Source organism: Columba livia, chromosome 12 (genome assembly GCF_036013475.1).
Source record: "Columba livia isolate bColLiv1 breed racing homer chromosome 12, bColLiv1.pat.W.v2, whole genome shotgun sequence".
NCBI classification, from domain to species: domain Eukaryota; kingdom Metazoa; phylum Chordata; class Aves; order Columbiformes; family Columbidae; genus Columba; species Columba livia.
Window position 1 is genome coordinate 5,636,758 of NC_088613.1, and position 25,515 is coordinate 5,662,272.

Sequence of the window (25,515 nt, forward strand, 5' to 3'; positions counted from 1 at the left end):
AAACATGTATTTCAAAACACAAGGACAAAGGCATTTGTATCTGCTGTTAATGAGTCAGTAATGACTTAGGCAAGGCTTTGATTCCTGTAGTGATAGTGTACCAGAAGGTGTATATTCTGATAATCCCAAGAAAAACAGTTTATGCTGATACTCTGCTTCCAGCAGATGCTGGTACACTCCTCCAGCTTGTATTAAAACTTTCTCCATTATCACAAAGAGACAGTTTTAGGTACACATACGAGGTAGTTTGGTACTGCTGTAGAAAAGTGAGTGATGGTTACGGTCTGTGAAATATGCTTTTAAAAAGGTCCAGGTACAGTGGTATATGCCAGTTAATACATAGGCTGTATGGCCTTCTTTAGCCCCCTATGTCAGAGAGTAAAATAGGAAATGCTTTTTTTTTCTGAATTACCTGAATTTTCTTTTGGTGATTGTGAGTGTTATTGCTCTTAGTGGAAATGTTTAATTTGTGTCTAGCCGTAATAAAAACAGGGTGATTGATTTTGTTGTTGGTTGTTATTAAACAGTGAAATAGTACTTTTCCTGCAAAGGAAGCAGCTGTACTCTGGCACTGGGTATACTTCAGTCCTGACAGGAGCTTGTATGTTTTTGAGTTAGTTAACCACTCTTTTAAACAATGTAATCAGGTGTCATACAAGAGTAGTTTATACAATATGTTCATGTACCCCACATTTTTTAGGATGTACAATGTAATTTTAATACCTGCTGTTAATACAGGTCTCTCAGGGCTATATTTGCATAATAAATGTGAGTACTTTCTTATTGAGACTGGTGTCAGCCTTTCTTACCCCTCAAGCTTTCTAATGCATTGCAGGTTGTGCATATGATGAGACTTTGCTGTATTTCTCTACAAAACTTGGGAAGGGGAACATTCAGCCCTAATGTAAGGTGCTGCTTTGTACTAGATGTTGAATGGGACTTTCTACAACCAGATTTTGGGGTGGGTCTTTGTAGAAAAGCATGATTTATACAGAACCTTGAAAAGCTGTGTGTCTTGGTAGGAATCAGCACAATCTAGTGCAAGTGGTTACAGTCTTGCAATGGGTATTTTCACTTAAATGATCCTGTTTTGTAAAGCCTGTGGAGTTGCGCAGGTGTAACAGAAGTACTAAAATCTGTTTTTAAATAAATAGGTTTTTCAACGTCTTTTCTTAAGCCAAAGAGGAAAGTAACAGCTCGCTGCAGAGTTTGTTTGCCTCACTTTGAAGTCCTGCCTAGAAAACCCAGTGATGACTGTTTCGCTCAAAATTTCGCTGCTTTTAAAACTGGCTGCAGACGTTTGAGAATTAACTATCCCAATCTAAATAAAGCTTATGGATTAACATAATGAAGCCAGGGATGTGCACCTTTACTTTCTGCAAAATGCTGGATTAACTGTGAATGTCTGTGTAGAAGATTATGGCACTGAATTATTATTTCTTTTAAACTGTGTGTGGGTTAGTAAGCTGCAGGATGCTGAAAGCCCCAGTAGCCTCCAAGCTGTCTCACAAAGGTAGATTGGCAGCACTGTGGCTCCAGCATCGGGGTCACTTGTGGTGCAAGCAGCTTGGTTTGGAGAGCAACCTTGTCCCGGCTGTGCGGGTGGTTTCAAGCATGGGGCAGGTTACTGCGTCTCTTCTCGCTTTGTGCTCTCTTTGAGGTTAGCAGGAGGATGAGGACCTGGGTAACAACAGCTCAGCATCCTGCAGTGTTGGTCTGGTGGTTGATAACAGCTCTTCTTCAATAAAGGTTAGTTATGTGCTCAAGAAACACTCCTGGGTATATTCCCATGGGCAGCAGCATGGTTCCCACCATTGGGTTCTTTTCATGCTATGTAGCTGGTGTGTGGCAGGACAGATGACTTTCTCCAATTCTTCCTCAAAAAGCTTTTGCTTTGCGCTTAGAGAACAGTGTATCCAGTGTGTCCCCAAGCGAGCCTTGGGGCTGTATCAGCATAACCCATTTTGAATTAAATATTTGATAACCTTCTGTTGAGGGAGGGCACGGGGCAGTAGGAGAATATAGGGCATTAGAAAGTGAGCTGAGACCTGCTGAAATCCTTGTACTTTGGATCTGGGCCTTAAAGAGCTCATGCTGTCTAATATTACAGCCAGGCTCTTTCCAGAGGCTGCTTTGCAATTTGTGTGGCTCCGCCAAGGAAAGTCAAGGAACGGAGTAGAGAGCTTGAAACAAAATCTGAGGAATAGATTCATCTGCATTTGTTTTTCTTTTTACCAGTTGGATTATGTTCTGTTGATGTGGGGCATGGGTTCTTTTCTATCACGATGCGCTCAGTGCAAGAAACTTTGATAGCCTTGCCCAGAAGTCTGATAACCTCAGCCATAAGCAGTGGGGAAATGTAGAATATATTTTATTCTTCAGAAAGCAAAACAGGAGTATTTTTTGACACTGATAGCTTCTATTCTGAGAAGAGTGTATTGAAATAGTGAGAGTAAGGGCTTTGGAAGTGTAGGTACTATTCTAATTTAGTGACAGCAGAAAACAAAGCACTTAAAGAAAGCGCTTGGGAGGAAAAATAGAAGTCAGAATTTTGAAGTATCTATTACTGCTTTTCCTGGCTTTATGGAAATATAGTATAATGCAACTTATGATTGAAAGGTCTGTAGAAAAGCTGACAAAAATAAAGCAGCTGATCTCAACAGTTATATTTCTATAGTACTGAATCATGAGACAGTAACTTACTTCAGGGACCAAAGACGAGCAGCGCAGAGGCGACATGTAAGCTGACCATGTCTTGGGCTGAGGCCACGGAATCAAAATTAGCAGCAAGTGCACACCCGTCTGAGAAGGGGGAAGGGAGCAGCGTGCCAGCACCTTATCTGCTGCTTGGGCAGCTCAGGTGGGAGTCAGGGCATTGCTTTGTCATTTTATCTGAGATTTGCTCAACAGTTCTTTTGCATCCTGGACAAAAAGCCCCAGCAGACTTCACCAGCAGCAGCAGGTTGGCATCTGAACTAGAGTCTCCATTCAGGCAGGTGTTTGTCAGCAGTACTTTGAGTCTGATTGTGGTCGATTGGTACTATTGAGTTAGGGATGGAACTTGTGTTTGTATTGTAAAGGTTTAATGATGCTAAAGAATGAGTAGTTAAACTCAATGGTTTTACTTTGTTCACTTCACATTAGAAAGCTCTGTGCCTCCTGTATGAAATCTGAGGTTGCAGATCCACTTTGAATAGCTGCCTGTATCGCCCACTGGAAAGTGACAGCCAAAATCTGCGGTACAACCCACCCCATCCTGGATATTAATGCTGCAGGTTACAATTGATACTCGGCTCTTGGCTGAGGTCCTGATCCATTCAGAATTCCCGTTGACACCAGTGGGAGTTCTCTGTGTCTGGCTGTGGCATTGCCTCTGATTAGTGGGTGGTTGTTAATGTCCCCATGCTTGGAATATTTACAGTAACTACCTCCTGTTATGACTCATTATCTGTGACTGTGGTTCCAAAACTACAGTAACTCTTTATAAAAGATACATTTATGAAAGGAACATCCTTCCCTCTAAATCCCAAGGTGGTGGTCCCTGACATCTGTTTGTAAAACACCAGCAATTAAAAAATGCAAGTGGCCTTTGAGATCAAGATGCCAGTACATTTGCACTGATGCTTTACAATGGTTTTCAGTGTTAGCTGAAGAAATTCACAGCAAAGCAGTATTTTTAGGGACACGAACCAGACTTCGGGTCTTGTTATAAAGCGTGTTCTTGTACGGCTGCTATCCGTGGCAAAGAATTCATGTTGTTTGGCATGTAGTAAAAGATAGTAATCTTTTTTACTTCTAGAGCAAAACTTAATAATAGTTGCTTCCTGACAGATGCCAGATCTCATCCTAAAAGGAAAAACTCCCAGGCAGAGGAAGCCTGGAGGATGAGTAGCCCCAGAGAGCGTTGCAGGGGGCTGAAAAGGGGTCAGTACTGGCATCCACAGCAGATGCATAAGGATTTGTATGGCTCAGCCTTCTGTCATCTCCTCTCTGTGGCCACCCACAATATGCTGGAGACTTTCCATTAGATGTATTTGTGCCATTTACTGTGATTTCCTGCAAGGCGTTGATCTTGCCCCTACGCTTTTCCTCTTGTTCCTCATTGTGTGTTACCGCTACAGTGTGTTTAGGAGAAGGGATGGCTCCAGAGTTGCATGAAACACTTCCTCGGGAGCAAAGATGTGGCAAATCGTGTTGCTCAGTCTCTTCCCTGCAAGCAGTGCATGCTTTTATAAAATTCCTTGTGAATATATATATATGTGGTCAATCCTGTGTACAAACAGAACATTTGTAAATCTGGGAGGACAAGCTTCCCATATAAGGTGACCTACAACTGAGTATTTTCAGACTAGGATCTTCGTGAGTTAACATCTATTAGAGATGAATTGCCCTGATTACTGAACGCTTTTATAAATCCGGTGGTTTCAGATCTATTTTGTGGGACTGAAGCTTTCTTAACCACTTGGATCCCTCTTAGTTAATCTTGGCTCTAGGGTCTATGTGCCCCAACCGTTGTTTTTCTTTCCTCAACTATGTCTCTTGGCTTAACATTCCCCACTTTTCCCCAAATGTGTCTTGGCCAAGCTTATGTGAAAAGAAACATGTTAAAAAAAACAAAATGAAAAAACTAAAGGAGTATCTTATTTACAATAATAATTTTACTTTTTTTGTGTGGTAACTTGGGTAAAGGATTTCCTTAAATTCTTGCTCAATATTTGTATTGTTTTGCTGAGATAAATGAAGGTGAAAATAATTTGAATTGCACCCTCAGGCAGGTAACAATTCAGTTCTTTTCATGAAGAGAGTGAAAAGTGAGACTGTTCTCCACTTAATTAGTTTTGTGAGAGTGATGTATAAGGCAAGGTCAGTGCTAAAGGAAGAAAAAGCTGGCATGGATTGAACGCTGCTTACGTTGTTTGAATAATTAGAGCATCACTCTGAGATGGGAGGGAGGAGAGGGACTGAAATGAAGTGGGAAGAAAAGGTATTCCTGAAATAGCAATTGAATTGCCAGTGGTCTGGGTTGCATCATGTATACATTGTTCAAGATTGACTAAATCTGAACTAGTGGTGGTTCATTACCTTTGACGCTGTGGTTGTGATTGTAGCTGAAAGTGTATTTATAGCGATTACTCTGTTCTGTGGCCCAAGTAATCTCTAGATGTTTTTCAGCTGAGGCTTGACATAATTGATATAAGGCACTGTTGATCGCTTTAAGAATAAATTGTTTAACCAGTGTTTGGTATTTTTGATACATGTACTTTTAGTTGCTGCCCGATTTAAGACAAATTTCTTTTGTCTTAGCGAGATCAGATCAAACTTACGCCTTGTGTATTCCTCATCTGAGCTGAGTAGTCCACGGGTACTTCTTGGCTTTTGCAAAGTGACTGCATCACTTCTGTGCATCGCTCTCTGATGCCAGCCCAGGGAATCCATGGCATTGCTGTACTGTGCTGGTGGGCTCCTGTCCCCCTGTTCGTGTAAGATTTAGCAACTGGGATTGGCAACGCAGATGTGGGATTTAATCAGCTGTAGTTGTAACGCCCATGTGATTATTTTTCTAATCTTCTTCTTCCATCCCCTTGAAATATACTGTGCCAAGAAGGAAAACACTCATGTGGTGGGTTGACCATGGCCAGCTGCCAGACACCCACCCAGCCCCTCTCTTGCTCGTCATCCTCCACGAGATGGGGAGAAAATGAGATGGGTCAAGATGATAAAGACAGGGAGATCACTTACTAGTTACTGTCATGGGCAAAATACCCTCAGCTTGGGGAAAATTAACTTGTTGCCAATAAAAACTGATGTTGAGCAATAAAGACAAAACCTTAAACATATTCCTCGCTTGGTGACAGATGCAGGTTTTATGGCTCAGCCTCAACTGATGACAAAGGTAACCTGCTAATTGCACTTCTTATTAGAATGGGACAAGTGAAAGGAATGAAATGGAAAACTCCCTCTTTCTCCTGGAACAAGAAGGCTGTTCCTGTGTGTCAGTGGTTTCATCTGGGAGAGGCAGAAGAGGGAGGTGATGGCTGAGAGTTCGCTGGTTCTGGGAGGTTCCTGTAGGTTTTATTCACGTGCTTGGTTTAATTATAGAAGCTTAAGAGTTGTGAAAGGTTTTGCCCTGCCCCTTGTAGCCTGTATTTGCAAATCTGGTGGTGATTAGCACTAAATTGGTGCCTCCTGTTTTGTGTATTGAATCCTCAGAGTTTTTCCTTTTCTGTTGGAGGTGACTTCTTTCCTCAAATTGTAGAAGTATTTCTGATTTTTTTTGTTAAATGAAGGGGAAAACGGAAGGACTTCACCCCCCCGCCCCAAATAAGAAAGATACAATGGAAAGCAAGCATGAAAGAACCAGAAAGAAAAGCATAACAGGAGAGGACATGGGAGGACAGCTGATGGGCTAAGGGAGTGTTGCAGAATGAGCTCCACATAAACTGCAGCACGTCGTCTGCTCGTGTTTGGACTCAAACACACTCTTACCTGCCCAGCAGACACACAAGTGGAGAGACCTTCTCTTTTTCCTTTTTTCCCTTGAATCTCTATGTAGTTCATTGATACTGGCTGCAATGTTTGTTCGAGTAGCTTAGGCTGGATTTACTTCCACACATTGTCAATGTGCTGTCAAATTGCTTACGTAGAAGCTTTTTTTTCTTTAGATTTACATCTGCTGTGCATTTCTGTACAGCTATCTTTTATATTCAGTAGACACAGAAATTCCTTTTGTTGCTCTTACATCTCAATCTGCCCAAGCTGTGCTACAGTACTGCCTTGAAAATGTTAAATTTTTTAATTGTAATTATCCACAGTGCTCCAGACTGCTGTCACTTATACTTTATTCCTCCAAGTGCTGCAAGAGAATAAAAAACTGTGATGGAACCAATTGCCACTGCGAGTTGTTGTCACTTCTTATGGGGTGCAGAGCTGGAATACCTGAACTGTGAAAGTCTCTCTTCTAGTGAAATAAAGATGTGATGGTATTTTGGGGAGTGGTAGTATTGGTGGGAATTACAGGCGTATACATTTCCTGGAGGAATCATGACTTGCAATTGTTTGGGACCACCATGTAGAGCAGGTGCTCTCTCCTACCCCCCGCCCCCTGCTGCAGATGTTGAAGTAATATTACTTCTGACTGTAAATAAGAGAAAGGTCTCTGCAACCAAACTGATGTGCAATCAGGGCAGGTTTGTCATGTGCTCTGCTTTACGTTTGCTTCTCATCTTGCATACCAGTGACTGAATGTTCAGAGCCTGCCAAAAATAGCGTACTGTTTTCAAGTGATTGGGGCAAGGAGAACTGGAAGGACTTTCATTTGCTTCCTTTCTTCCTCCTCTGTCTCATGTTGGCTTTTTGAAGAAAGAATGTGGGGTTTATTTATTTATTTTCTATGTATTTATTTCAGTGAAAGTCAATGAAAGGGGGTAAAAGTGAAATAAGTCAAAAGGAATAAAATACCCGGAATCAGGAATCTTCCTGATCACCTAATGGGAAGGCTACAGCAGCAGAAAGAAGGTCAATGCCAATCCTAGGAGCTGAGAAAAGATTTTTGAGATCAAGTGTGACCTGTTTCTCTTCTACCCTGGTGTCAGGATACTTCCTGTCCAGGGAGGCCAATAAAGCAGTAAGTCTATTTTAATGTTGGAGTTTGCTCAGTATCTGGCCAGTTGAGCTTACAGGCTCGTGTTAGTGGGCCACTGGGGAGTGGCATCCTTGGTTTCTTTGGCTGGAAGAGTGGTTTTGGTCTTGTTTTGTTTTTACAAATCTGTCTTCTGTGATGTTGGGAGTAACAGACTGGTGTCTTTTCATGTAGGGTATCCAAGTCTCATAAACAAGGAGAGAACAACATAGAAGGCAGGAGGAAGGTGGAATTACACTTTTTCCTAGCAGCCCATTCCGGAATGGTAGACGTTCTTGTTCAGGACACTTTGTTTGAGTGGCAGCTGTGAATGTAGATGTGAGCAGGATTATGCAGAGCTGAGAAAACAGTCAATTCTCTTTCAAGGCAACTTTCAGGGATTAAATATTTGTATTTATTTCCCTATTGGGACATCAGCAAAACTTCTTTGAAGCTACTCAGGAGAAAGAGAGATTGTTTTAAGGAAAAAGACATGTCAGGTTTTTTATCTGTGTCCTTGTTCCACTCGTGATCTGAGAAGCCCTTCAGACAAAACCCAGGATGCTTTTGCAAGACTTTTGAGTATGACCAGAAAAATTGGTTAGGCACTTCTGAACAATATCTGGAGTAGATTTTGGCGCATAAGAATTTATTTATTTATTTATTTATTTTGAGGCACGATTTCAAGTCAGTGTTGAGGATGGCAGGAAGCTTTGTAGTGAGGCATGGAGATGTTGTATATGTGCCTTTTGGACTGGAAGCGTCTTTGTTTTGTTTCAATGCACGTCATATGGTAAAAGATGAACTTTCAATTGCTTTGCAATTTGTGGTAGGAATAAAAGATGCTGGAATAAGAAAGGAAGAGGGAGAAAGTGTGATGGAGTGGCAGGAGAAAGCAAACCCTGTGCAACTTTGAATGATAGAAAATTAGCTTTGAAAAGGCTGTGGAGAGAATGAAGAAGCTGAAAAATGTAATGGAAGAAGGGATATTATGGGCATAATTTATCGCTGTTTCTGGGAGGGTAATAATAGCCCGGCTATGTATTTTTCTCACTGCAGAGTGTGGATTTATGAAGACTGTAAAAGAAGCAATGGGGTAGCTGAGGCAGGAGGTGATCAGTGAGAGGGCTTCAGTGGAGCCAGGGTCAAGAGAGAGATGAAGTGAGCGATGGCACAGAGATGAAGATAGAGAGGCACCGGGAGGAAAAGAAGCTTATGAACTCACTGCAACTCCAGGACTTTTCATAAGAGCACCAAAGATATGGGCTTATCATTAGTGTTGGCAGGAGCTGGCAAAACCATGAGCATTTGAGCTCTTGCAAATACTGAGCGTATAAAGGGAAATATAGCTTTGCATACCAGGTTAACTCACTGAGTTGGTTACCTAAGTAGCTTTTCCGCCAGTTGGGAGCTTTGCAGATTGTCAGAAAAACACCCAAATCCTAAAGTGGCAGGAGAGGCTAAACTTCTAATTAAAAGAGACAGAACTGGGCCTACAAACAAACAAAAATTGTTTAATGGCTACATTGAAAATAGAAGAAGGGAGACACAGCTCTGTGTGGTGTGTATATACATATAGAAAACCTATCCTGTACTTGCGCCAGGTACAAGGGCTACTCTAATAACCGGTCCTGTGAAAACCCACATCTGGCACCAGTGTCCGTGAGCCTTGTGACCCCAAAAATGAAGTGTGGGGTTACTACTTGATTTTTTCTAAAGCTGGGGAATTTCACAGAGACTGACACATTTACTGGCATGTTGAAGGTAATGTGTGGACTGATGGACACACAAATTTCCATTGAATTTAAAGTGTGTGCTACTACAAGACTTACCTGAATAATTATCAGATATAATTATTTTGGATTTGGAGGCCAAATCTTGCTTTCACTGATAAAGCAGTGTGAAAGAAGATTTAGACACTTATATTTTTTAATGCCATAAATGAGGTTATCTTCTGTAGTAGTATTGGCAACAAAGAATCACCAACAGCCCTGTCTGTGAGACTCTTAGCAGTAATACCAGACTGTAGTGAAAGAAGATGAGTTTGACAACCTACAACACTCCAAAAAGCCTTGACAATCTGTCCTGCAAGGTGCTGAATGTCTCCTATTTTCATTTGCCCAAAACCACTTAGCAGTCTGGTTTGAGCCCTGTATCAGTGAACGTCACATATCCCTGTTCATACTGTCACAAATTCGTACGTTAAATGTATTTCAGAAGGAGCAATGTGTATAAGGAATGCTGAGTGACAAAAGGCTTATAAAAGACACCACCAAAATGTAGCACACTTTCATCCCTCTCATTCAAGCCTGCACGAATGAGCTGTTTGTCAGGTAGTCCCTCTGTCACTAAGAGAAGATAATGCATTACTCTTCTTTCGTAAAGTCGTTAAAATGGTTCCTGTTAATTCATCAGCAATTTATTACACTCAGTGTAAAACAGCTGATTCTTATATATGTCTTTTATTGAAGAGCTTTTTCCTCATCAGTAGGATCTTTAATTACTGGGTGTTTTTTTACTGTTCTAAATGTTTTAAAGTATCACTGTGGATAGGATATGTGTTTGAATATCTCTACAGGTTAGATAGCTCATCTGTGTTTATTTGGGTGACACCTTCTAAAGAACAGAACTTAGACCAGGGCTTTCTTGTCAGGTTGTCAGGTTAGATTGAAACACGGTTTGTGCTGCTCAGTATCAGTTTTGCTGAGTAATATCCTCAGTGGGAGTGTGATATGCTTTGCATTTTACAGTGCTGAGGTGCTGACCGCTGTTGTGATGAATATTTTAAATGTCTTGTCTTTACTTTCTCTTTAAAAAAAAAAAAAAAAAAAAAGGTATTTTTGCATTGAATCAATCTTGTGTTTTAAAATAAGCCTGAATTAGGCTAGAATAAACTTTACATTTTGTACTGAGTCTTAATTTTGCGATAAGGGGTTTGTATGTGCAAGACGAATTGCCATGATAAAGACTAAAGTATACAAGGCAAACTTGGCTCCTGAAATCCAATCTTGGAAACTAGCAGAAAACCCTGTTGGTAAATAAAAGGTAGCAGACTGCTGTGTTTAGTTTGCATCTTCAAAGGTCTTCTGGAAGATACTACACTGAAACAGTGTGGCATGAAATTTTACAGTGTAAGATGCTGAAGATGCTGTAAGATGCTATAGGGTGTGTCTGTTATACAATGTAGAGAGAATGGCTCATGCTTTATAAATTCAAGCTAATACTATGATTAGTGCAAGTTTATTGCCGGATAAACAATAGCTTTAAATGGAACATGACTGTGCTTGTAGGCTTAATACCCTGGCTGCACTGATATGAAAAAACAGTGGGTTGGCTTATGATTAGGCTCAGCTAAGACAGCATCTCAAGCAGTTTGAAGCTTATGATCAAACTGTGGGATGAAACCAGATCCGCCTTTGTTTTGAACTTTTAAGTCTCATGGCAATGGAGTGGGCTGCCCTAGTCTGCCTGGCTTTGTTTTTCAAGATGTAATTATTCCTTGCTCACTGACTTGAGTAAATCAATTAAAATTTGGTGTGTGTGTAACAAGGCTTTGACGTAAGCTAATTGATCAGGACATGCAGGCATAGGATAAGGGTGCAGGGCAGATTTTAAAGTAGAAGACTGAAACCTTTAAGAGCTTTCTTTTGATATGGCATTGTGGTAGCTGAGTTCCCATCTTTTGTAATAACATGTATTTTGCTAGGTGCTGTGGTGTTAAACATTCCTCTTTGCTTGTACTTGGCTTAGTCTTTTCTTCAGCCTGTCCTACAGGAATCAGGTTGTGTCTTGATCCTTTTCCCTTCATCTGGAAGAGCAATTAATGGTATGTGTGAAGGAAACCTCACACTGCAAAGACTCACGGTTGTCCATCTCTCAGTAGGCTAATATAGTTCACTAATTGTTTCCTGTGCCTTGGCTGCCTCTGGCCCCTTTTTCAGTTTCTCTGCCTCTGTGGGGTACTATCCACAAATGGAGGTGTGTGTAAGGGCTGTTGTAAGGGCTGATGTAACAATTGAGGCTGTTGTAAGGGCCTCGTAAATCATAAGGACCTACTTTTGGTCAGTCTAAACCACTGGAGGGTACAGCAAAAGAAGACTGGGCACCTTGCTAGTCTTTCCTGCAAAGAAAAGTTCCGTCCTTATCCCCAAAATGAGCAATTGGTCCTATCTGCCATGTCTTAACACACAGCTCACATGCACATCAAGCACATGTGCACAAGAAGAGGCAGAAAAACCAGCCTCTGGACCCAGCCTTACACTTTGTCACTCCATGATATTTTTAGGGTTGTAATAATTTATCAGTCTTCTTTTCATCCCCAGGTAAATAGTATCTTTGCTCAAGCTGTGTGTGAACTATTGGGAACTGATGAGTTGTGTTGTTTGTGATCCTGGATCCAAAGTGATGTCAGGTGTTACTTGCTGCAAGCTCTTCCCTTTCAGGCCCAGGGGAAGAGCTGATGAAAAGCATTATTGCCAAATCTTATTTTTAGCTTCTGTGCTATAGGGATTTTTTTTGTTGTTTGATCATTTGGGTTTGGTTTTGTTTTATTTTCTTTTTTTTTTTTTTTTTTATTTGGACTGCTCCAGTTAGGAGTGTTCAGAAAAGCATCATCCTGTATGTTTTTTCTGTCAGTATTACTTGGTGGTCCAGCCTGCTTGGCTAAGTGCCCTGTGGCTGATGTATCCGTGCTGTTGATGTGACTGACACGCTGCTCTTGTTGCAAGGTGTCTTGTAAAATAAGCACACTGCCTTAGGCAAAATTAATTTCTTGGTATTGATGTAGTTATTGCCTTCTTTCCTCCAGCCCCTTGCAGACATTACTGCTGTCACATTGACTACATTTTATTATCCTGGATGAAGCCAGCTGACGCGATTCCATAATGCAGATCGCATGTAGATATGCAGGGTGTCCTTGGTAGACTCATCACATGGTTTGATGTGGCACTTGCCAATCTAGTGGGATTTTTCAGTCTTATTTGTTGTTAATATTCCCAGCACACCTGCTTTGCTTGGGTAGGTGAGAGGGCTTGATTTCCACGGAATGTCTGTAGTGCTCTGTGCAAGGTGCTTTTATCACATGCCCATTGAAAATGTTTCTCCTGAGAACATTTGGCTAAAACTGATCTAAAAATAAAAAAACCTTATTGGTTGTGTGTGTGCGCACCTTTATTTTTTGGCTTCCCTTCAAGTTTTCCTCTTTCTGTCCTGCTTTTATTCTTGCTCTGGGCCAGGTTTGCTGTCAGACAGGTATGGCAAGTTGATGCAAAGTGCTCACAGTGTGGACCAAGCTCTCTTGTCTTTGTTTCTGTTACTATTAATGCCTTCCTCCATCTCTTCCAGCCCCTTCCCTCTCCATACTGATAGCTAAACTGGAACCAACTCTTCTCTAGCAGTATTTCGCCTGAGGTGCTAATAATTGACTAAAACTGACTGGGATCATGATTTTAATTGGTTTGATTTTTGCCATTGGCTTTAGAAAAAAAGAGCTGGTTTAGTCCCTTGTCATGTTTGGTCAATTTTATTAATCCATCTGTGGTTTCAAAAGCCTCAAAGATTTCCAGCATTGAGAGGTAAACGTTTCAGCGTGAGCCTTACCCTGAAATGCTGATGTACTGGTGGTATTTGGTTTCTAGTGGGCAACAATATTCCTGTTTGGTTATGCAGAAAATTGCCAGTTTCAGGGGTTATGACACCTATTGATTACTGTAAGTAGTAGTTTTTCTTGTGAGGCTGAATGTATTTAAATGCCAATTTTTAACTTTTGTTTCCGTTACACTACCTGTGATATTTTTCTCCTCGGGTCCTTGCTTTTAGAACGAATGAAGGATTATTCAGCGCCCGTAGCCACAGAGATGAGTAATGACATGTGTTTTTGCTGTGGGACGAGAGTAGTCAGTTTGTTTTAATTTTTCATGCTTTGATTCTTTGGCAAACACCAGAGGTGTTGAAATTACTCATTCATGCAAGGAATAAATTATACATGTGTACAGGTTTGGTATCCGGAGGCATTTTCACGGGATGTGCCTTCAGGCATGCACCTTGGAGAGCCCAGATTCCTTATGCATGGACATCTATACAGTGAAAAAACAGATATCCTTCTCTACGGGTCCATATAGGCTTTTTTTCAGTGTGTTCCCACCTCCTGCCACCCCAGTTGCAGTTTACTGTTCTCTTGGTTGGGCTGATCAAACAAATTGTAGATAACCTGAATACCAGTGAGAACTGTTTGAATAACAATACAACACCTTGACTAGCAGATATTGAATAAAAAATACGCAAGCAACCATGTCTTTCTGTCTATAAGGTCCGTTTGGGTGCAAACTTTGACTGCCCCATGTTTGATGGTGTAGTTGTAGTTCTAGGTTGGGTTTGTTAACTGTGGTGGTTTAAGCTTGTATGAGAGGTGGTCAATGACAAAGACAACTCAGGCACTGTTTAATTTCAAGTTTTGTGTCCTTCATTTCCATGAGATATTTGTTCAGTTACATTATCTGCACATTGTATTTCTGATCTATTTCTTGCAGAGACCTATAACTGTGTGTTCTTGATACGAAAGCAGCATTGTTCTCTAGGGGAGATAATCAGTTAGTGACTTACTGAGCTTAGTTCTCACTGTCTGTTGTTGGCCTCTGTGGTAAAACTTGAATTTTAGTGGGTAGAGCAGAATTTTTCTGTGTTTTCTCTCCTTTATGTAGGAGATGATTACTGGGAGACTTTTCCTTGCAAATAGATGAATTGGTTGTGATTATTTTTTTTCCCCTAAGTTATTTAAAAACCCTAATTTGTCAAGAACTGCTTTTTTGTGCTATTTAAGCACCAAATGGAAATAGCTGTAATCTATACAGTCCATTATTAGAAGGCTCTTTTCAACAAGAAAACCATGTCTTTTTTTAAAATCTATTTTTTCAAAACACAGATTCTGCTGGCTGGTGCTGGACTTTGGATTTTAGAGGTGAAGGAGTTTGTGCTTTCCTGGCATGTGAAAAGCACCTCCTCTCACAGCCTCATCAGGAGGAGCATGAGTCCTTTCCTGAACTGGTGATGAGGCCAAAGAAGGCTCCTGACTTTTTGTGATATTAATGGGCTGAAATGGAGGATGGGAGGCCTTGACTGGCACAGATGGGACCTGTGAGCTGGGATAAAATTAAGCCTTTAAACTATGGTTTGACACCACAAAGTGCTTGATGGCACTGAGGCTCCTGGGGCATCACAGACAGGATCCACCCCTCCACTAAAAGTTCATTTATTTTTCCTGCATCAATATTTATGACTCTTTTCCTGCTGTGCTGCAGGCATTAGTGACCCAGCTTAAGGGTACTGTGTATTTATGGGAGATGTGGGTGCGAATTAAATTGGGCTGTGCATGCAATGTCCAGGGCAGTTCACAAATCTGTTCCTGCTGTACTCAAAATGTTGTGTTGTAGCCCTGCGGTAGGTATTGGATGTTCTGGGTAATTTTATTCACTTTCATCTCTAAATCTTCTGTGTTTTTTCCTTAAGTTAATGGGCTTCTTCAAGGAGGAGCTGGGTAAATAGGCAGGAGTATACAGGTGGTACAGTGAGATGATTTATTAGTTGTCTCTGATGTGAAGTAGTAATAATAATTAAAAAAAAAAAAACAACTATGAAACTGTGCATAACCTATCAGAAATTACATTTTAAAGAGTACTTATCTAAAGCCCAAAAAATTATTCCACACTGTGCCCTCTGCTTGAGAATAATGGGTATGATGTAAATTAAACCCTTCTGATCAGATTTAACCTTTTTATCTTCATAAAGGTCAAGAGTTGGCCGGAATAAGTTTATCGTAGTTGACTGTCACCCTCATTTCCTAGCTTTTAAATTTATACCAAAATGTAATACCTGTGCTTCTGTGCTTTTTTGTTGTTGTTGTTGTTTTAAACTGGGTACGTGCATGTTTCTATTGTCAGGGTACTCTCTAAGTCATTACATCCATGTATTGAATGAAAAAATATCCTGTGCTCTGGTTTGAAGCAAAAGGGGTGGTGGAGTATATTCCTGCAGTTGCAGAGCTACTAGATACTGATAGTTGTCTTCAAAATCACTAAGTCCTTTTTCAGTGTAAAACACATAATGTGTGGAAGCTTTCCTTAGTCAAATAGTACCTATTTAATATTTCATATTTCAGGGGTTTCTTCTTTGCTTCATGTGTATGGGCTTCACCGCAGTGCTTTCACACTGAAAGTAGATCCCCAAAAGACTAGATTTTCCAGGCTGCTTAGCTAAGCAAATTCTTCTCATTAATAATAAGGTCTGCACAACATGGTGCTTCTCATTTCAGTGGAAAAACTTTTCAATTACCATATGTGTCCCCAAACTGTCTTTATTCCTTATATTGGTGGTTATGCAAGGAAATCTATATACTACTCCAACTGTTCATGTTTTGTTTGTGTTGTCACGTAGCAGTGTTGTTATTAAATAGGGAGATACTGATAAAACTTCTCAAAAGATGAGGATGAGCTGAACGAAATTTGTAGCTTGAGCACTGAGTAGGCAGGCAATCGTGAAAGCAAAACGTCAGAGGAGAATTGTGCATTTAACTGCTGACGTTAGGACAGGCAGTACAGACTCAGGATTATACAGTTATTACTTGACATCGACTGACTTGGGTTTTTTTCTTTCTTTTCATTTTTGTCTCCTGAAGACAATTCCAGGCATCTCCAAAATAGCATCTTTCTGTCCCTGAAAATGTTTAGAAACACTTAGCTGCTGAAGAATCTTAGCATGAAATCTAAGTGCTTTTCATTGGAGGGGAGAGATTATATTAGTCTACCTTACAAGGGCACTTATTTTCCAGTACTATCACATGTTCATTATATCATTTTCTGGGAAACCAGTCCCCCTGTGAAGTTTGTCTAATGCTTGTGGGGTTTTCTTTTGCCCTTGACATTTACCAACACTTTTGTGTTTTACTTGTCCAAGTTTTTGTTTTTCTGTTCCTGGTAAATATGCTCAGGTTAAATCCACAGGTCCTCAGTAATGCATCCGTGGTGGAGTTGTTCTGTAAATACACTGTGTTTACCTGGTTATTGAATGTTTTATGTGTGTGTGTATAGTGCTTTTGACTATTGGGTGGCTGCAAGGAAAACAAACAGAGGGGAAGGAAAGTGTCTGGAGAGGAGTAACTCCAGCAAATGCCTGTGAGTTGTTAAATGACAGTGGTAAAATGGAAAACTGAGAAATATCAAGAGCCAGAAAATGTATAAACTTTTTTTTTAGTTTTTTTTTTTTTTTTCTATAGGAGACCCTCCCTACACACAGCTTTCACCTTTTTTCTGAGGGAACTTTGTTCTTACTACAGAGTCAACTTTTCTGTGGTTTGGTGTTTCTTGTTTGGTGTGTGTGTTTGTGTGGTGGTGAGTTGTTGTTGTTGCTTTATACCAGTGAATCTGGATTTTGAAGGATGGTCATGCTGGGAAAGGCCTCCAAATGTACAGGACCTACCCACACCATGGGATGCTGAAGCACCCTCTGTAGAATGGAGTGGAAGCACCTGCAGTGCACAACAAGATGCTCTGCATTTTGTGATTCCAGCTGAGAACAGGCTGGCACAACTCTGTGCAGAGTCACAGCCTGGGGACCTGGAAGCTGTGTGTCTGTCAGCTTGCTACTGGATCCCATAGCTTAGCCCTTCCTCCAACTTGAATCTACAGATCCCATTTGGAGGGGAGCTGGCACTTGCCTGCAGCATTCTGCAGTGCAATGTGTGGTGCCATGCATGCCTAAAAGTGCCAGGAAAACAAAGCGATGCAGGTAATGTTGGTATTATTAGAGAGATGCAGTTTAAAATTTATACTTAAATCTTTCTACGTTGAAATAACAAGTTTTCCAGCAGTGCATCAAACGTGCTGCTCAACAAAGTCTCTTGATAAGGGCACGGATGGGTTTCTTGTCCTGTCTATCATGGGTCGTCTCTGGTCCTTCAAACACTCAGGAAAATAGATCAAAAGGAGGCCTTTGGACAAATAGTTCTTGCAGGCTCATACAGGCATCTGGCACAAGAACGGAGAGGGAAGCGGTGCCTTGGGGAGGAATGTCTCCAGCCGTTCACTGCTTCATGGGTCCCATAGCAGCAGTGCCCTGGAGTTAATTTGGAGCCGGCTTTGTAGGCAAGCTGCTGCCTTTTGCATCAACACTAGCTTCCAGGTGGATTTGCACACCCCAGCTGATCCCAGGATGTTCCTCTGGAATTTCTCAGGGATTTTCACACTGTCTGTCTTCAGACCTCCTGTTGAGAGGCTGTCATGGGGGTGTGTGTCCTCGGTAGTCAGGGGAACTCTGAATCTGGTGCAGGCTGATCAAATCCAGCCTCTCTCTCTCTGGACTTAATAGAGAACTTTGGCTTTTGGAGCTGGAGTGTGTCTGGAAATGCCCAAGCCCTTGTTTGTGCTTCTGTGATCTATTATTCTCTCAGTTCACTCCTTACTGACCTTTTTCTCTTCCTCAGGTCCTATCTCTTTGCTTGACAGCTGCCAACCTTTCATCTCTCCCCCTCAATGTCCTCCTTCCCTCCACCAGTGCTAACCATCCTTTTGCTAAAGTTGCCTAATTGAATAAGATAATTAGGTTAATTGAGAGTAATTGCCTATAACCTGTATTTAGCTTGGAGTTTGCTTCTGCTTTGTCAGATCTGGTGAAGGGTTTGTGTGCCAAAGACTTCTTCAATCTTTCTAATAAATTAGTCAAAAAAATGATATAGTCCTTTCTTTCTGTCCTTAAACCACCGTGGCTATAGCAGTGCTGCACTATTAGGCATTAATTAATTTGTCTGACTGTGCACAGAATAGGCCTATGACCGATGCAATTCGGTGCTTTTTACTTAATGTCTTGCAATTATGCTGGTTAATTGGAACTTTTGAGAGAGCTTTTAGTTGTCACAGATACGCAGGTGCCTTTACTATTTGTCCATAGTCCTGCATTATAACAACTTCAATCATCAGCCTGTAATGTCTGCATGTTAATTACTCCTTTTGTGAGATGAGGTTGGCAAATGAATCTTCATCAAGCAACTGATGAGTACATCTGTGACTTTGTAATTTAAAACTAAGGTTAATAAGGCCAAGTCCTGGTGGGAATCCACTGGTGGTCTTTGTTGCAAAGGTAATGAGTCTGGCTTTCCAGTTTGCATGCCTCCGTTTTTAAAGATTGGCTAAATCAGTAAGCAGAACCAGATGTGAAGGATATTATCCACTCTGTAGATGTTAATTACATCTGTGTAAAAATAAACAAATTGCACTTCTTCAGAAATACAGGTGCGTACCTTCTGAAACAAAATGTTAAGAAGGCTTGATCTCTTTCTGGTGATGTTGTTCTGTAGATATTAAATGTATGTTCAAATGGGGCTGGTATTTCAGAGTACCTTTGTAATTGCTATGCTGTCTTTAGGCTTTCATCAGACAAATTCTGTGTTCTTTGCTCTTCTGTTACCACTTATGGTTCACTTGAGCAGGCTTATTTGGCATCTGAGTCTTGTGTTAATCTGTGCACAGATGTGACTGTGGCCAGCGGCTGTGAAGCAACTGTCAAAGTCAGGGAAAACTGCAGTCACATATGGTCTTGTTCTGTTTTTCCTTTACAGAGGTATTAAAATGGTACCACTTTCATAGTGGATCCTTTAAAATATTAGTGATTATCCTTTAAAATATTAGTGATTTGTATTCTATAGTGAAAACAAAGCCCAAACTGAAAGCCCAGGTGAGTTCGTGTGGCTTGTGTAATTCTTCTGACTTGAGGAGAACAGAGCTGACTTGTTTGATGGAGCAGTAGCCCTCGAAGTTTGCCGCATTCTAGCTTGTCCTGCTCAGAAGTTGGGCTAAACCTTGGTGCTGACACCTGCACCCAGAGTGTGTTTCTCGCAGGAGGGGACACTTGCCCTTACGAAGAAGACGGTATGTTTCCTGGTGGGGTTTGCATTTCATACCTTGATTTAAGAACATTCTCTGCATTTCTTATTCCCCTGCTTATGAATGTTGAAGATCTCAAGGACATTGTGGAAATGGCATTCAGATGGCCCTTCTTGGCATGAGAGGGATTAAAAGATTGGCTACAGCCATCTCTGTGCCTGAGCTGACTGTTGCTCGTTTCTTTTGCCACCTGTGGCACTAACTTTTAAATCTCAGAATTAGAACTATCTGACATGTTGCAAGATAATTTCTTCTAGGTTTTCAGTGCAGCAAATCATATTTCACTATAACTCATAGCTTCCCTGTTAATCTAATTTATACATACTCATTAACTCTGGAATAAATATTAAATTTTATTCTTGCAGTTACAAGGCAATATTAGTATATAACCTTAATCAGCTTTAATACAGAATGTTAAGAAACATGAGCAGGATTCTAAATGGAAGTGGTACACATTTAAATGGTACCTCTTTCCTATATAATTATTAGTTTGTATGCCCTATATATTCCAGATTACATGTGAATTTTGTGCACTGAGAAGTAATCAGAGGTAGAAGATATCTTAAAGGTAATAAACCAAAATTGATTCATTATGTTATTATATTCATTGAAACCAGGTGAAGACTCAAAAATATTTGACTTGCAAAGAGATGGGAGTGGTGGGGTGGGAAGGAAAGCCAGTTGGGCTGGTAGTGTGATAGCTTGTAACATATGGTCAAAATAATGCATATCAGACAAGTAAAATATTTATTTGTATATAAAAATGTAAGGATATACATAAACCCGTTACACAGATCTAGTGCTATTATTTATCTTGCTGCTGCTCATCACTCTAGTTGTTTGCTGGAGGTCCCATCTTATGTTTGAATGGGCACAGATTTGGGAATGATTTTATTTGGGCAGCGTCTGCTCCAGTTGGCTCTGGGCCACGGGCTCCCAACCTGATGTGCAACCTTGTGGTGTGGTACCCACACAAGCACAGGTGTAGCTTCCCTGCCTCTTACAGCAGCTGGGATTGGAGCCTTTCTGCTGAGCGTGGCTGGGGATATGAGCTCCTACCTCATGTCATTGCTGCAGCAGAGTGGTTGCAAAGGTGAAAGCTCATGGTGATAAGATGATCTGAGAGTGGTGCCCAGCATGGCCAGTGCTGTCACACAAGGATGGAGAACCACCAGGGTGTGAGAAACTGTGGAATGGCTGTCTGAAGAGCTTAGTGCCCCTCTGCACTGCCCTTCTACGCAAAAGCTCAATTTGGAACGGGAACTGTCCGTACAGCATAAGTAGAAATATCTGAACAGTGTTTAGCCACAAAAAGGGTCCTATACCTTTTGTTTTTTAATGGTTTAAAACTGAAAGGAAGAAAGATATTTTGGTTTGTGTAATTAAAAACCCTGGCTATGTGCCTTACTGAGTGACTAAGTGGCTTTGTTGCTCTAACGCCGTTACGTAAAAGTAATACAACTTCTAAGGGATAGTATATACAGACATCTGGTTACTTTGCATTGGGAAGTAAGATTAATAGTTCAGACAGTTTTCATAGATGCCTATGGATTATGAGATTCTGTTACTTAGCACAATTATGAAGCTTAGCATGCAGCTCTGAAGCTGTTTTGACAAAACTGTAGATAGAGAACTTGAAGATGAGCTGTTGAAATACATACAGTAAAAAGGAATATACTGATATGATCAGTACTTGCAAAACATTTGAGTGCAGGATGCTATGGGGGTCTGACTTTGCAGTGATAGTGACTTTTAAGTTGGTGGATAGGGACATAAAAAAACATTTCCAGGAATTCTGTTTGCCTTAATAAATGAACGAATGGGGACAAACCTATCAGCAAATGTTCATAAATGGAAAGGTCTGAGCAATAGCTTTTGTTAGGAAAATACTGCCTTTCACAACACTTGGTCCAAAACGCAGGAGTCTGTGGTTGGTGATGGATATCTGCAGTCATTTTCCAAGGTGCAAAAATATCTGTGAAGTTAAATTCTTTGCATTAGTCTAAATAATATGAAATATAAGAAAATGTTGGAAATACATCCCAGTAGCACTCCGCCTTTATGGTTGAGATTATGGCTCCCTTGTTAGCTTGCACTGCTGCACATTCATCATAGCAAAAATTCTTAGCAAATGCAAGGTGAAGTATAAGTCCTTAGGCTTTTAGATTTGTAGTTATAACAAATTATATTCAACCTCTGCATTTGCTGAAAATATGATGTCCTAGTTCGGTTTCTTAAGGGTAGTACTGTGTGCAATCACTTGGTCTGTCAAACATTCTTACCCGTGTAAAGCTTGAACTGGGAAAAGTCAGTGGGACTTTAAAACATACACTGCAAGTTTTATGGGAAGTGGTGTTGTCTAAAGGAAAATGACCCAAACTAACACCTTCAGTGAGACAGAGGGGGATCACACCTCATTTCTTGCATTCAGAGACCTGTTGAGCTGCCTGATGTAATTATGTCGCTGACTCAGCATCACACGTGTCCAGCCAGACAGGCCAGAAAATTGGGGGAAAGTCAGAAAATATTGTAGGGTAGGATGTGCACGGACACTGCAGATGCTGATGAGGAGAGGTGTTGGAGGAAAAAAAATTGACCACTCAACAAAAATAGAGTCATCACTTCTGTATACAAGGCGATTTGTTTGGTAGGTGTGCTATTAAGCATTATTAATCTAGAGAAATGCTCTAATCCTGTTTAAGTCCATTGCAAAGCTCCTATGCTGATTTTAATGAGACTAGAGCTTGTTTCATCACTAGCTCAGAATTTTTTTTCTTGGAGCATGTGCATGTGTGAAGGGAATGGGGAATTAAAGAAGAACATCTTTTGAATTGGAAAGCAAATGTGCAAACACTTTCGTGTAAGAGGGTGAAACACTCTTATCTTTGCTATTGAGCAGCAAGAATATTAACCCACTGCCTTCGCCTGTACCTATTAGGCTTTACCTGTATCTCAGCCAAGCAAAAACTTAAACATGACTGTTTTCCATGTACTTTAGGAACTGAATGCTGAGCGCAGCTTTGGTCTGACCCAGTGTGGCTGGTGTATTGGAAGGAGAGCATCTTTGTGTTAAATGTGCTAGGGTTTATTTCTCTCTTTTACAAGCACTGACATGGGCACCCAAAACCACGAATGATAGATAGTGTCTTAAGAGTTTTAGCTTTTGTTCTAAAAGTAGATTCTAGAAGCCCCCCCCCCCTTTTTTTTTTTTTTTGCTTTAAAAAAACAAACCTCTAACCTTTCTTTAACTAGGGAGAGACTGCATAAATCACTGCATTTGATGGAGTCATGTCTATCTCTATAATGGTAAATAAAGGCATTCCAGTGAAGACTGGGCAGAACATTTCCTTGTGCACTTAACCCATTCTTCCCTTTCCTTTACCTTAGGTTATACCTGCTGAAAACTATATGCTACATGTATAATCAGTAAGTTTCTCAATTCTGTGTCTGTTAAGGATCAAAGCATTTTGCATCTTCCTTCTGTTATGGCCGTGAGTGTAACAAGCTTATCAAATAGATGGACAAATGGGTAGAATCCCAGTGTGTCTTCCACGCTTGTCAGAGGTTTGGGGGAGAAAATGTCTTCAGTGTCTTGAAGGAGTAAAGTAGAATATTGAAGTTTGGTAGTGATAGTTCCATTGTGCACTATTCGATATTCTCTCCGATGGAAATCGGAGTTTCAGGTTTGACCTTTGACTGGATGAGGTTGCATTTGTGTAGCAGTGGTTTCAAATGTTAAGCTGGAAATCTTGTACTGTAGCAGTAGAGCCAGCTCTGGGAGGTGGATGCTTCTTCCTAAATACTGAGCAATCCCTGCTGCAAATTAAGTTAAGGTTTGGACTTGAAAAGATTGTATGAGCACAGAGCAAGAGGAAGCCCTGTTAATTGACTGATTCGCTTTGTTTAATTTTTGATTTAGTTAGAAGTGATGACTCAGTGAGCCATGCTAAGATGTAATCTGGCAATATCATATATAGGATGAGTAGTCCCTGCTAATATAGTCTGATCTGAATATTAGATTTATTTCATAATTGATTTTCTCTGCAGGAAGAACCACTCAGATCCAAAGTATTGCAGTTAAAGAAAAAAAAAAAGAGGAGGAGAAAGAAAAAAAGCCTCTGTAGCCTGTGGCTGTTGGTGGGCTGAGGAGCTAAACAAGTGGTGTGATTTGCTTTTCCTAAGGGCTGTTGCAATTATAGGACACAAACAGCTGAGCAAGTGCAGATTGTTTTATAGGAGAGACTGTGTTTCAGTGCGAAGTGCTGGTATGACTTAAAGAGAGCAAGAAACCACAATGTTAATTTACTGGATCGATTCTATCTTGAGGAGTCCCTGGGGGACAGCAATGTAGCTTTTGCACTTCAAAATAGTCTTCACTTACTAGACTTCCCAAATTTCTAGGAGGTTTTTTGTGTACTTGAAACCTGCCATGAAGAGGCTGTAAAAAAATCAAACCAACCGAACAAACACCTCCCCCTTTCCCACGCTCTCTGAAAAAAACAAACACATGAACCCAACAAAAAACCCCAAACCAACCAATCAAAACCCCAAACTGAGAAAACCCCACAGCCAAACAACTAAACAACAACAAAAAAATCCCCCACTAAACAAGCCCATAAACTCACCCCACAATTCATCCCCCCACACCCCCGCCCCGAAACCGAATACTTGAAGTGTTTAAATGCAAGCAGTTGCTCTGGCTGTGTCTCTGAGGCTGTATAATTCAAATAAACACAGATCAGAAAGTAGAAAACCCACCATTCCTGTATAAATTTAATATTATAGCAGCACATGCATACATTAGTCTTTTCTGCACTGGCTTTACCAGTTGAACATGCAGCTCTGTGTGTTATACAAATGGATTTGTGGTGCCAAATCTGTTCTGTGAAAGGACTTGCTGGCATTGTTAGAACTATAATGTTTCCTGACTCTTCATTTCCACAACTGTAGGACTTAACCATGGTGTAATGATATTACTAGTTTATCTAAATCTATGTGTTCATGGACAATTGGAGCAACAGTGACCAGTGCATGAATCCGCTGATTATGGGTGGTTTAGGGTGAGTGAGCAGAAACTGATGGAAGAAGCCCTGGAGCTGCTGATGTGAGGTGTAGTGAACACCTATCAGGGGAGGGACAGACTGCTGATGGACGGACAGCTTCCCCGCCTGTTTTGGGGCGGTTGCAGGCGGCTGTGGGGTCACTTACTAGTGCAAGGTGAAAATTTATATTTGGTGGCCTTGTGCTATATCCCCCAAACACATGAGTGATTCATGAGCAAATGCAAGCCGGTGAATCAGGCACTTTACGTGCGACACTGTTGTGGGTGTTGTAAGAATGTGAAAAATCATTCAATGGGGCATATAAAAGATTTGAAAGAAAAAAGTTTTAAGGGGGCAAGTATTGCTTTTCATAAGTTGTTAATCAGTCTCTGAGGTTGGAAAGGGTTAGTCAGACTCTGATTTAGGCAGTTCAGGCTCAGTTCCTCGTCTCGACAAAGGCAAAAGAATTGGCATTTGGAATGGCAGAAGTGGTAGCAGGACCATCTGTCTTACTAAATGTGCTTTAAAAAGCAAGAGGCCATTATGTGATGGAGTAGTTAATTGGCTTTACTAGCAACATTATCTAAGTGATAGTGCTATTCCTCTTCGAATGTATCACCAACACTATGCCTGTACCTGGCTTTCAGCACAAGAAGCCCAGTCCTGAAAAGCATGCAGACAATGGTGGCAAAGTCATAGTTATAGGAATAGTCCTTTTGGTTGAAGCCAAAGTTTGTCAGCTTTGAACTTTTTGATTTTCCATTTATTCTGAGCATGAAAAAATTAGGGGAGAGTTACCTTCAGTTCAGTGTAATTAATAACAACATATAAGACAATGAACCTTAAGGATGAAGTACAATTAAAAATAATAATGATGTACAGCTTCTTCTGCATGGATTTCTTGACCAAGATATGTAATGATGGGCTT

At 40.8% G+C, this 25,515-nt stretch overlaps 1 protein-coding gene across 7 annotated transcripts in view; it reads left to right on the plus strand.

The window, feature by feature from the left end:
* The window catches only part of FGF13 (fibroblast growth factor 13), a 308,880-nt gene that overhangs the window by 70,842 nt on the left and 212,523 nt on the right, over window positions 1–25,515 (plus strand). The gene's annotated exons all lie outside the window — the stretch shown is intronic.